Source organism: Pinus tabuliformis, chromosome 5_2, assembly GCF_031772625.1.
Source record: "Pinus tabuliformis cultivar Carrire ecotype Pingquan chromosome 5_2, CPIR1, whole genome shotgun sequence".
NCBI lineage: Eukaryota > Viridiplantae > Streptophyta > Pinopsida > Pinales > Pinaceae > Pinus > Pinus tabuliformis.
In genome coordinates, this window is record NC_142306.1 from 883,903,979 (window position 1) to 883,918,219 (window position 14,241).

A 14,241-nucleotide genomic window follows, 5' to 3' on the forward strand; every position below is an offset into this window, starting at 1 on the left:
ACCAGAAAGACATAGTTTTAAGGGTGTTGATTTACGATAGACAGTCAGTATTTTGATCATAACTTCCCCATGTGATATCAAAAATGAGTGATTCCAATTTTATTTTAAACTAGATTCATAGGGGAATCTACCATAGAAACAGGTTTTAAAAATTCATTCATTTAGGCCTCCAAAAACTGACTGTCCCAACTCTGTTCCTGAGCTGCCCGCTAGACATCCGGTCAATGTTTTGGCTCTAAATTTTTCGTTTCAAATCAAAATTGAGTGATTCAAATTGGGTTAGAAAGTAGACATCAAGGGCTACGTGGGGTAGAAACAGGTTTTAAAAATATTCACTTTTGGTCCCTCAAAATGTGACTGTCCCGACTGTTTTTCCAGAAAGTTCATCAAGCCCGCAAGCCAAAAAAAATGAAATTCAAGCATTTCTTCAAATTGGTGATAAAAATGAAAATGAGTGTTTTTAGAACTTATTATTTCCATTATGATTCATCTACATACACAAATTATTAAAAAAAATTATCACCGATGTTGATTTCGATAGCATGTTGCAACAAAAACAACTAGTTTTACAAAAGAACAAAATGCACTTATTTATGTCCTTATTTTATTTTATTTTATTTTTTTCACTAACCTACTTTGATTGAAGGATGAATATAGCTACGTGTATGAATACTTCCAGTGAATCCATTTTCGAAATACGGCTTCACGTATGCACATACCCAAATTTGAAAAATGCATGTTAATGGATATTAGGGTATGAGAAGCCAACTTCCCTTCAAAAAATGGTATCAAAAATTGTTGAAGCATGGAGTGATGTTGCAAACAAATGATGGAGTGAAACCAATCTTCAATGTATCCTTTATTTTCTTGATTTCGCATAGCCATCATATCATGAAGTTCTTGAGCTTTTAAAATAGCTTGTTGATGCATAGTAAAAGAAACCTCATTTTCTTCCATAGCTTCTACAATTTTTGCATTTGAAACATTCTAAATCTCATTGTAGGTTTTCTCTAATAACACATGTGAGATAGAATGGGTGGGAAGGGTGGGTAAATTTTCCAGTTCAACATTGTAAGTATGTTGTACTGGTTTATTATGGTGAGGATGCGGAATTAGTTGAGCAGGAAAATGTGTAAGGAATGGAGCATTTTGACGATATGGTTGATTGGGTTGTGTGAATGGTTTTGATGGGCAAGCAAGATATTGTGGAAGAGATGGTGGAGAATATGGAGAATGTGCTTGTGCTACAAGATGAGGGAGAGTAGTCATGCCATCATAAGATGAACCATGCCCAACTTGTAAACAAGATAGGTGGTTATATTGAAATTGACATGGCTGCCCTAACACATTAATATTCCATAATGGATTATGCAAGTAAGAAAGTGGAGAGGGAGTGTTTTGAACCATACCTGTAGGCCATGATTTCCGTGGTTTTGACCTTGTTGCAACTTCCTTACCTCTTTGATATGCTACTTCCATCCTAGATAAGGAAGAGTGAGTATCTATGAGATGCTCCTTTTGGTCCTGAGGGTAAAACACTTCATCCAATTCTTGATTTTTATGAACCTGCAAAACATCCAATTTTTCATTTAGAGAGCTAATAAAATCAACTTTAAAATTTTCAAATAAAACATTGATTTCAGCTCTTATGTCTCCTATTCTTGTAGTAGATTTGGAAAACAAAGAAAAAACATCTCTAGAATTCTTACCAGCCTTGGAGATTCCTCTTGAATACCTTATGCACAATTCACAAACATCATCATATGATAACTGAAAAACATCACCTTTTCCTATCAGATTTAAGAGTTCTAAAAATTTATCTTTGATTCCTTTAAGAAGGCGTGTTTTTAAGATCTCTTTTTCCAAATGCTTATATTTTGATTTTTGAAGGTTGTATTGAAATCGATCTACATAATCCTCCAAGCTTTCATCTTCCCCTTGTATCATACTGAAAATATCTTCATTGGATTTGCAATAGTCTTGGTACTTCTTCAAGAATATGTTCTTCATGTCCTCCCATGTTTGGATGCAATTCCCACCTAGGCTCATGAACCATCGGAGAGCTGCTCCTTTTAGAGTAAGAGGAAACACTTTCAATCTTTGATCATTAGTACAATAATCATATCCTCTACAAAGTATTTCGAACTCAAATAAAAATGTATCTGGATCTTCATTTGCTAAACCATGAAAATTTGGTAAAGATGGGGGAATTATGTGCATTTGTGTCACTCCTCCTAGATCTTTGATAGGAAATTCAAAAGTAGAAACGTGAGCCATTTCTTACCATAGTTTAAGATGTTCTTCATATGTTTCTTTGAGGCTCCATCTTCAAATGTTCCTGTCAATCGGTTAGTGGAATGGGTGGTGCTTACATCACCACTTGCGTGAGGTCATGTGATTCATTTTTTTAAAAAATTCTATCTTTTTCCTAATCATTCACACAAAAAATTCAAACATCTATTTCTACTCTAGGTTCTTTAACAGTCCTGCTGGAAAGCGGACGGGGGAGCAGGGCTTTTACATGCTCCGTACGTAGGTTCTTACCTTCCGTTTTTAAGATCCAACTCTTCTCTAGCAGGCACTCATCAGATTCACACTACTCTTTAGAAATGGCTACACTCTCCCCTGCAACGGCGCCAAAATGTGGAGCGATAAAAAGGTGTCTTTTGAACTCCTAATTACCTTCACATTAATTATCAACCCAGGGACAACTTTTTATTTCAAGAGTGTACTCAGTCTGAGGCGGCTATTTACTCAAGAGTAATGTTTTAGTAGTACAGTGTTCAGAGAACACAAGAGTAGACGGATGCTAAACTATGACTAAATTACTTCAAAAGGATAAAATCACACAAGACAGCTTATCAGTCAAGGGTGCGGAAGTGATAACCCATCCCTCTAGAAACTGATGGAAAGGAAATTAGAGCATGGACCATAGGTCTGGGAGCTAGGCAGCGACTGCTGAGGCTCACTACAGCCTTAGACCTTCTCTCACACCAAAGCAGCAAATGCAAGTAAATGGAACGACAGAAAGTAAAATAGAACAGCAAATAGGAAATGGAAGAGCAAGTCTAAAATGGAACGGCCGTAAATGGAACAACAAATTGGAATTAAAGGAACCGAACAGCAAAACTAAGTAATTGGAAAGACACAACAAACTATAAATGTAATTGAATTAGCAACCTTAATCCAGCAGCATGAACATTAATCGCAGTTATTGAAGCAACTACAATCGCAGTTATATTTGAGTAGTAACTTAATTGAATAGCCATGACAATTATAAATGAGCAGCAATTAAATGGACCACGGTTCTTAATTAGACAGCGCAGTATTAGATCAAAATTATCAGCAGTACATTTCAAGTTATAATTAATAATTCTTATCACTCACGCAATCCAATTATGATTTCAATATAACAAAGTAATTCTGCGAAATGTTCATAAACAAAAGATCGCTGAACAAAACAATTTAAAGAAATGAAAAGGAAAACAAACCGTCACACAGCAGCAATTGTAAACATATGATACAACAGCAGCAGCGTACTCCACCAGAGGCTGGGCCCTTAGCCGCCAGCGGACGCTGCTGGGTTACTTCAGAAGGAAAAGAGTGAACAGCAATGCCCAAATTATGTATTAATCATTAAATAGTGAAATAATTACAATAGTTGAAGCTTTGAGACTTACAACATAAAACAATCCTTCCTTCCTCCTATCCTATCATGAATCCTTGCTTCTGAATCTCTAATTCAAATCATCAATTCGCCATCATTCGAATCCCCAAAGTCATCCTGAAGTCTCCCCCAAATCATCCCCATCTCTGATCTCTGTTTTCATTTAAATAGAGAGAGATCAGAGAGAAGTTACAATAAAGATAAGTACAACATGATTCCTATTACAAAATTGGTTTGCTTCTAACCATTTGATCAACAAGAACAAGGCGAATTTGGCTTTGCAGCTGAGATTTGGAGGATGGCCGCAACTGCAAATCTGAGAAAATCACGCTCAAAGAACCCTACGTTTCTCTCTGTACAAGCCGAATTTGGGCAAACCGTTCTTTCTTAAAGTTAATTGGGCCCGTTTTGGACAAAATCCATGTTCCAGATTTCTCAAATTCGTCTTAATTTGCTCAGAATCTCAACCGCAAAACTGTCACTCCTTAAACCAACGAATTTCTAAGTTGGTCGTGTTCAAAGAACCCTATGTTTCTCTCTGTACAAGCTGAATTTGTACAAACCGTTCTTAGACAAAGCTAACTGGGCCCGTTCTGGACAAAACCCATGTTCCGGATTTCTCAAATTCGTCTCCATTTGCTCAGAATCTCAACCGCAAAACTGTCACTCCTTAAACCAGCGAATTTCTGAGTTAGCAGATTTAAAAATCAAATCTTCAATCTGGAAGTTACTTTGGAGGCTAAAAATGGTGAATAATGTTATAACCAACTTATTAGAACTATCATTGATAAAATAATGCATAATCATCAATTGATTAGAAATAAAGGAGAATAAATAATATTCATCCATGAGAGCATAAATTATTTATAAAATGGATTTAAATGATAAATTATAATAGATGATATAATAGAGAAGAGTAAAAATGGATGAAATAAGTGTTACAAAGTGGTCGTATTCATGGCCCAACAAGACACAGCTAGAACCACAGAAGAGACGGTCGAGCAAACCTCAGCAAAGAAACAACAGAAGTTGCCTCTACATCAAATCAGTCAGGTAAAACCCTAATTATTGGCTTGGAAGAGGAATGGGAGCAGCTCAACAAAAAGCTTCACACAGATTTAAGCCCTGAGCAAACATCTGAGATACAAACTCCTAAGCAATCCCAAAAAAAGTCAAATCTATAAATGTTAGAGGAAGGAGCTAAGGGCACTCAAGACGTTGAGATCATTCCTACTACTCCTACTTTAGAAATTATTTTGTGAGTTGAAAAAATACCTCTACTAGATGTATTTTATAGTCCTACCCATAAAGCTGTGGTCAAGAGACAAAGGAAGAAAAGGAAGCTGGACATTGTAGCTGTTACGACTCAGGAAAATGAACCAATGGACATCGTATGGAAGGACTCGCCCATGGACCCATCTGAAAGTCTCACAAAATTGTCACAATTTGCAGGAGCCTATGCCACATCAACTATTGACAAAGCAACAGAGGTCCAGATTCTGCTCAAAGAAAAGGAACAAAGAATTTTGCTGCTAGAACAACAATTAACTCAAGAAAAGTCTAATCAAAAAGCAGAATTACAGGTAGCCCAGCTCCAAAAGGAATTCGAACAAATGAGAATACAACATCAGGAAAACTTAGCAGAAAGAGATGCGAGGATACAAGCTATGATAGTGAGTTTAAGGATAATCCACAAATCGATGAGTTCATGAAGGAAGCGATAGGCCTTAATTCCCTACTAATTTAGAAAAAGGAAGTACTTTTCCAGAAAATCTCGCAGATATGTCCATATTGTGAAACCGGTGATAAGCTAACAAACCAAGTCTGATACATGAGACTTGAGTATGACAAAATCCATTAAAGTTTTTCTGACTTTGTCACCTGGAAAGAATAAGAGGATGGGAGAAGGGTTGACCTGCCAAAGCTGGAGGAATCTCATAAGGACATCTTGTTCATGGATTGGGATTCTCAGTTGAAACAAGTGGAAAGGGCGACAATGATAGCAACGACAACAGTAAACAACATAATAGAAGTCGTCAACAAAAATCTTCATGGCACCAATCTTGTTACGAAATGTATACCAGGATTTCTTCCAAATGTCAAACAACTAAAGCAGCAATGGGGATAGGCAACAGAGGAAAAGGAGGAGGAAATCAGACAAGTAAACAGCCTGAATTGGGAAGCATACTGGTAGTTTTTAGTGAAACCATAGAGTCAATGGATGACCTTGAGGTGCTTAACAACCTCTACACAAAAGATGGTGCCAACACTAATAGATGCCATATTTGCTGGGCAATTAAAATTTGCAATTGGCCAACCGACTCGGCTCAAGCCAATGACAAATATTTGTGATCTTAAAGATCAAGTTCAAAGGAATTAGTCATTTAATTTATTTTTCTTTTAGTTTTATTTTTCATATTATGAGGAAGGTCGTTTAAACCTCCTCAGCTATTTTTGTAATAATCTATTTTAAGACATATAGTTTAGTTTTCAAACCCCTCTCATTTATTTATACAGGGGTCCAGAAATTTTATCAAAAACATTCTTCAAAACATTTCACTTCTATACTTTTGGGGAGGTTTTGGTGAAATGAATGGAATATGATCTATTTTCTTTCAAACATCTAGCATGCTCTATTGAAATGCACTTTTTTACTCTTAGAATGTGTTGGATTGATTGAAATTGGGTTAATATTGCCGAAGCACATGAGCATGACTTATCATACATGGTAATTTTATCTCATGATCATGTTTTATTTATGTATCAAGCAATAATACTTCTTGCAATTGTTTTATGTACAAAATTCTGAATTATAGTTTAGCATTATTGCACTTTTGTACGATGTTATCTATAATTTTATTCTGAATACGTAAACGATTTTATATCTGATATTTTCTCTCAATCGTTTTGTCTAACTATTTATCCAAAATGATTATTGTTTAACGATTTAACTTCTTATTGCAGTTGTATAATCTTTATTACCAATTGTTGTAAGATGTCATTGTATATCACATATTGTTTTTAATTCCTAGGTATATCTATAGTTAAATAGTGTTAAATTAGGATATTATGTGTTTATTAGTTAGATTAGATTATACTTAGTTCTATCATTTTCACGTTACATCATATATCACCCCACCAACACTATCAAATTATCTTCTGGGAAACTGGTCCCATTATCACCAGCGAGAGCCACTACACTAAACGGAAAAGAAGTTGCTAACGAAGGCCTGAACAGGAGGTTTTCCCCCATGTTGTCACAATGATTTTTGAGGCTTCAAGTGAATGTAGTAGCAACAATCCAAAACGTAGGTACACGAATCCATTGACGATGTTTAGGTGACTGTATACCCTTTTGTGATAAATTCCACAAAGGAAAATAAACAAGGAGTTGTTGATACTACTACCATAGATTTTATGGGCTTCAATAAAATAACAATACAAGTTCCCCACTCTCCACTTCAGTCCACAAGATCGTTATCTTCTAGGTCATGTTCGTGGACATGAAATCCAATGAATTCAATACTATATTTAATACAATCTCTATCTTTGGATTTCGAGAATTTATGAGCTTTGGATCTAAGAATGTCATCAACTCACTCATTGAGTTGTGTGGATTTGCAATAAATAAAAAAATCAACACATTGAGAGGAAAGAAAATGAGATGATTTTTTTCCTAATTCAAGAAACCCGAATAAAATATCTTGTAGGGTCTCTCTCTTGGAGAATGCATGAGCTATGGATTTCAGAATGTCATCAACTCACCCTTTGAATAGTGTGTATTTTTGGTAAATTAAAAATATCAGTAAATAGACAGGAAGGACAACAAGATGATTTATCTTTTCAAAGATTAGATTGTGTGATGTAAATGGCAGGACCAAATTTGGATGTGCCCACTTCCTTATCCAAGAAATTGAGGCAACATGAAAATTGTATTACTTAACCTAGGCCTATAACAAGCCCATGACAACTTGGCTATAGGCTTATTTTTTCAGGATAATTGCATGAGTATTAGTATTTTATGACTATCACATCCACATTTACTAATGTGGTTGATATACGTCTATAGGCTTATATCTACCACATTAATAATTATTTGGTGTATAATGTAAAGGTGGCTAAATATTAAAAATTAAATATTTTTAATTTTTAATAATGATATAAATAATAAAATGGTTATTATATTAATATTATACTATTTATTAATATAATGATATCTTTTTATATAATATAATATTAATAGTTATATTTCAAACTATAACATTATTTACATAATATTCTAAACCAATGGATTAGAAAACCCAAGGAATTTGTATTATAAACCCGATGTATTATAAGCCCAAGAGATTCAAAATTAGAGCCTAGAATTACTATTATAAACCTTGTGAATACTATTATACCCAATGAATAATATTATACCCTAGGAATGTAAACCCATGTGAATAATATTACACACAAGGAATTAATATTATAAACTAAAGGTATATATACCCTAAAATAAACTTTAAACTCTAAGATGAATATTATAAACCTTAGGATTATGATTATAAACATATGTGATTAAGAAACCTAAGGGATTTTAAACCCATGGGAAAAACATTAAACTTGAGGATTAATATTAAATCCTAGGAACATAAACCCTAAGATTAATAAACCCAAATGATTAATACTATAAACCCAAAGGATTATAAACTTAAGGGATTAATATTATAAACCATAGGCTTAATATTAAACCCTAATATTAATATCATAAACCCAAGGGATCAATAAACTCATTTGATTAAAATTAAAAACTAGAGCAATTGTAAATTGAGGGGAATAACATTAGAACCTTGGAATATAAACTGTATGATTAATATATAAACCTTAGGATTAATATTAAAAACCAAGGGACTATAAACCCAAGGGAATAACATCAAACCCTAGGAAGAATATTAAACCATAACAATATAAACTCTAAAGTTAATAAACTCAAGGATTTAATATTGTAAACCCTAAGGTTAATATTATACCCTATGAATATAAACCCTATGATTTATTTTTATAAACCCAAGGGATTTATATTATAAACCCAATGGATTATAAACCAAAGGGATTTATATTAAACCATAGGGATTTATATTAAACCATAGGATTAATATTATAAAGGCTATCGATAATATTATACCCTAGGAATATGAACCCTTAGATTAATAAATCCAAGGGATTGATATTATAAACCCAAGGCACTAATAAAACAAGGTATTAATACTAAAAACTCAAAAACCCAAAGGATTAATATTGTAAACCCAAGGTATATAAACCCTAAGATAAATATTATAAACTCTAAAACAAGCATTGTTTCGCATGCTTTATTTTCATATTAAGACAATGTTTGTCACAATGCGATGTTGGGCCATGGTTGGCCATGATTGATTTTCATATTGGGAGAACCTTTGTCACAATGTGACATTGGACCATGGTTGAGAATGGTTGACCATTATTGACTTTGGTGGACCATGGTTGATTTTGATATTTGAAATCTTTGTCACAATGCGACGTTGGACCATGGTTGACCATGGATGACCATGGTTGTGACAATGTGGTGTTGGACCATGAGAAAATCTGTGTCATAATGTTACCATGGCTATTGATGATTATTGACCATGATTAATTTTCATATTGAGACAATCTTTGTCACCATGTGACATTTAACCATATTTAGTAATGATTGACCATCGTTGACAATTATTGATTTTCATATTGAGACAAATGTGTCACAATGTGACATAGGACCATGATTGACAATGATTGAAAATGGTTGAGCACAGTCAGATTTCATATTGAGACAATCTTTGTTACAATGTGATGTTGTACCATGGTTGAAAATTGTTGACAATGGTTGAAGTGGGTTGATTTTCATATTGAGACAATCTGTGTCACAATTTGACATTGGACTCTTGTTGATCATGGTTGACCATTATTATAAACTGAAAGGACTTATTTTAAATCTTAGGATTAATATTATAAACCATATGAATAATATTACACCATAGGAATATGAACCCTTAGATTAATAAACCCAAGGGATTGATATTATAAACCAAAGGGACTAATAAACACAATGGATTAACACTAAAAACCCAACAGATTATAAACCCAAAGGGAATAATATTATAAACACAATGTATATAAACCCTAAGATAAATATTATAAGCCCTAAAATAAATGTGGTTGACCATCATTGTCCATGGTTGATTTTCATATTGACAAAATAATATAAACCCAATGGATTATAAATCCAAAAGATTTAAATTAAACCCTAGGATTTTTTTTTCTCGGTAAAAAGGCTAATCTATTAAATATGTACAGTATGAAAAATTACAACAGGTGAAACCAGTATACTCTTGCCCTCAAAGGGCACCAGACAGTGACAAAAAACTAAGACTGACAGAAACCAAGACATAGTCCCCCATAGCCAGCCCTTGCAGGGGTGGTAAACTGAAATTCCAAGACTGCCCATAGACGGTGGCCCTCGCAAGGGCCTTAGACAAAAAGGAGCTGATCAAGTCATCCCGCGCAGGGGAAACAGTAAGTGCTCTCATACTTAGCACAAAAAAACTCAACATCTTTGACATCCCAAAAAAAACATAGACTGAACCGACAACAAACCAGGAAACGGTGACTGGACCTGGAGCGACCTGGTGGAGCAGGAGCGCCGGCATGATTATTCATTCGGCTCATCCGGTTGCTCTTCCACAATTGGGCACCAGCCGTAGTAATCCGGCTCAGCTTCAGTAGGAGAGGTCGCTTCCGCTTCCCCAATAGCCGCGTTTGGAGCATTCTGGGAATGCTTGGATTTTTCCTCGACGGTGGCCCGGCCCTTTTCTTCCTGCTCCAACTCAGCTGTCGGAGCCTGCTCTGCTTCCCCAGGGTAGTCCTGCATCCCTTGCTCCCGAGCTTCTATGGGGTCATCCGCCTCAGGAGGATTCTCAATGAACAGAATGGAAACATGCGCACTGATTCTTGGGTTTGCCGTAGAGCTGGTGAAATTGAAGATGGTGGAGCCAAAAGCTGGCAAGGTGGCCGAGCTAGAAGCCCCGGCATCCATATGATGGCCTGAGTGCAGGGGAATGGCTCCAATGGAGCTTGCCAGATTACAGTGGCAGCAATGCCCCGCATCATCCCTCTCAGGTCTGCGCGAACCCCCTCCTCTTGAAGAACCTCGACGGCTCAGCATCCTCTGTCTGGGTCTCACCATAGTGGGATGAGACTCCCTGCAAACTGCCAAGTGAACCAGACTGTCAATTACCAGAACCAGCCTCGTAATGGACCCAACCGTCTGAGAAGGGACCGCTTCGACGACAGAGAGGCCAGCCGAATGCAACACGACCCACATTCCCTGCTCCAGACCAGATTTATGGTCTTCATCATCACCTACCCTGCTCAGGATCCAATCCGCCATAACTGCAACGTTGCTCTGGATCGAGTGCACTCTCCGGGCATTAACTGCTACCGTCCCAGGTCCCTTCGTCTTAAACCTGGTATGATCTATCCGTCCGCGCGCATGGAGTGCCACGTGATGCCTGAGGGACGGCATGTGGCCAGCCTCCAACTCCCGTCCCATCGCCTTAAACACCCGCATCCGGGGGTAATTAAACCCTAGGATTAACATTATAAGCCTTGTGAATAATATTATACCCAAGGAATATGAAGCCTTAAATTAATAAGCCTAAGGGATTGATATCATAAATGCAAGGGACTAATAAACCCAATGGATACCCATAGGAATAATATTAAACGCAGGGAATTAATGTTATAAACAAAAGCGATATAAACCATAAAATAAACATTAAAGCTTAAGATAAACATTAAACCATAGGTGTAATATTAAAACCTAGGAATATAAACCTTATGATTAATATTGGAAACTCTAGGATCAACATTATAAAACCAAGGGATTAATAACCCATTATATTAATATTAAAAACACGATGGATTATAAACCCAAGGGAATAATGTTAGACCCTAGGATTAATATTAAACCCTAGGAATATAAACCATAATATTAATATTATAAACCTTAGGATTAATATTATAAACCCAAGGGATTAATACTATAAATCCAAGGAAATAATAAACCTAAGGGGTTAATATTATAAACTCAATAGATTAAAAAATGAGGGGGATAATTTTAAACCCAAGGGATTAATATTATAAAGCTAAGGGATTGATAAACCAAAAGGATTAATATTTCAAAGCCAAGTGATCAGCAGTAAACCCTAAGATTAATATTATAAACCCTAATGCTAAAATTTATAAACCCAATATTAAAATTTAATATTATAAACCAAATATTAAAAGGCCTTAATATTATAAACCTTATATTAAATCCAAATTTTTCAATGTTTCAATGCAACATTGAATAAGTTATAATGTAATGTAACATTGCAAAAATGATTGTTAGAGTTATTTGCATATTGAGACAATGTTTTTCACCTAGGATTAATATTATAAACCTTGTGAATAATATTATACCCTAGGAATATGAACCCTTAAATTAATAAGCCTAAGGGATTGATATCATAAATGCAAGGGACTGATAAACCTAATGGATTATAAACCCATAGGAATAATATTAAACACAGGGAATTAATGTTATAAACAAAAGTGATATAAACCATAAAATAAACATTAAACCCTAAGATAAACATTAAACCATAGGTGTAATATTAAAACCTAGGAATATAAACCCTATGATTAATATTAGAAGCTCTAGGATCAATTTTATATAAAAAGGGGATTAATAAACCCATTAATTTATATTAAAAACCCGATGGATTATAAACCCAAGGGAATAACATTAGACCCTAGGATTAATATTAAACCCTAGGAATATAAACCTTAAGATTAATATTATGAGCCTTAGGATTAATATTATAAACCCAAGAGATTAATACTTAAGGGGTTAATATTATAAACTCAATAGATTAAAAACGGACGGGGATAATTTTAAACCTAATGGGTTAATATTATAAAGCTAAGGGATTGATAAACTCAAAGGATTAGTATTCAAAATCCATGGGATTAACAGTAAACCCTAAGATTAATATTATAAACCCTAATACTACAAATTATAACCCAATATTAAACTTCAATATTATAAATCAAATATTAAAAGACCCTAATATTATAAACCTATATTAAATCCATTTGTTTCAAGTAACAATGTGACATTGAAAAAGTTATAATTTAATGTAACATTGTGACAATGATTTTTAGAGTTATTTGCATATTGAGACAATGTTTGTCACAATGTGATGTTGGATAAGTTTTTGTGTCATTCCAATGTTACATTATTAAACCCTCGATATTATAAGCCCAAGGGACTAATAAAACCAAGGTATTAATACTAAAAACCTAAGGGATTATGAACACAAGTGAATAATATTAAACCCAAGGGATTAATATTATAAACCAAAGCAATATAGACACTATGATAAATTTTATAAACCCTAAAATAAACATTAAACCTGAAGATTCATATCATGAACCTTATGATTAATATTATAAACCCAATGGATTAATAAAACCAAGGGATTAATATTAAAAACCCAAAGGATTATAAACCCACGGGAATAACATTAAATCTTAGGATGAATACTAAACCCTAGGAATATAAACCCTAAAATTAAAAAACCCAAGGGATTAATATTGTAAACTCTAGGATTAATATTAAACCATAGGAATATAAACCTTATAATTAATATTATGAGCCCAGGGAATTTATATTGCAAACCCAATGGATTGTAAAGCCAAGGGATCTATATTAAACCTAGGATTGATATTATAAACCTTATAGATAGTATTATACCCTAGGAATATGAACCCTTAGGTTAATAAACCCAAGGCGGTAATAAAAACAAGGGATTAATTCTAAAAACATAAAAACTACAAAGGATTAATATTATAAACCCAAGGTATATAGACCTTAAGATAAATATTATAAGACGTAAAAAAACATGGTTGACCATGGTTGATTTTCATATTGAGACAATATTTGTCACAATGTGACATTAGACCATGGTTTATCATTATTCGTCTTCATATTGATAGAATCTTTATCATAATGTGACATTGTACCATGGTTGACCATAGATGATTTTCATATTGAGAATGTTTGTCACAATGCGACACTCGATCATGGTCTAGCATGGTTGACCATGGATGACCATGGTTGTGTAAATGTGACGTTGGACCATGAGACAATATTTGTCACAATGTGACCATGGCTATTGATGATCTTTGACCATGATTTATTTTCATATTGAGAAAATATTTGTCACAATGCGATGTTGGAACATGGTCGATAATGATTAACCATGGTTGGCCATGATTGTCCATGATCAATTTTCATATGTACCATGATTAAGCTTAAGGGATTATAAACCCTAACCATGGTTGATGATAGTTGACAATGGTTGAACATGTAGATTTTCATATCAAGATAATCTTTGTCACAATGTGACATTTGACCCTTGTTGACCATGGTTGACCATGGTTATAAACTGAAGTTATTTATATTAAACCATAGG